The sequence below is a fragment of the Octopus sinensis genome, unplaced genomic scaffold (genome assembly GCF_006345805.1).
Source record: "Octopus sinensis unplaced genomic scaffold, ASM634580v1 Contig12656, whole genome shotgun sequence".
In the NCBI taxonomy this organism is placed as follows: domain Eukaryota; kingdom Metazoa; phylum Mollusca; class Cephalopoda; order Octopoda; family Octopodidae; genus Octopus; species Octopus sinensis.
Genome location: NW_021832692.1, coordinates 9,391 through 10,000, shown reverse-complemented (window position 1 = coordinate 10,000; position 610 = coordinate 9,391).

The following is a 610-nucleotide window of genomic DNA, read 5'->3' as shown; positions in this document are numbered from 1 at the left end:
ATCATATGTGATGTGATGTGTAAAGTCATGTGGTGTAGTGAGGAGAAGAGGGGAGGGGGAGAGGAGAGGGGGGAGGAGGAAGGGGGGGAAGAGAGGGAGGAGGAGAGGGGGAGGAAGAGGAGAGGAGGGGGAGAAGGATGGGGAGGAGGGGGATGAAGGAGGAAAAGAGGGAGAGGGGGAGAGAGGGAGTGGGGAAGCAGAGGGAAGGGGAAGAGGGAGGGAGAAAGAGGGAAGAAGGGAAGGGGGGAGTAGGGTGAAAGGATGAAGGACTGAAGAATAGGGGTCGGGGGGAGAGGGGGGTTAGATGAGGGGGGGGGAGAGTTGAGACCAAAGGCGTATAAGAGCGAAGAGAGAAGATTAATTCCTGTTCACGGCGCAAACGGGAATCCGGATGGCCTCTGTGTAAGGACAAACCGAACACAGATAGGTGTTGCAAGGAGTGACCGGTGGAGCGGGGAAATGGCGTGAGACCGTTGTGTCGTTCGCAAGGTGGATGTCACGAAGGTGTTCCGCGAACGGTCAGCCAAGCGGCGTCCCGTTTTGTCCGATGTACAAGGAATTGCAGAGAGAGCAAGAGATGCAATAGATAATATTGCTGGAGGTGCAGGTG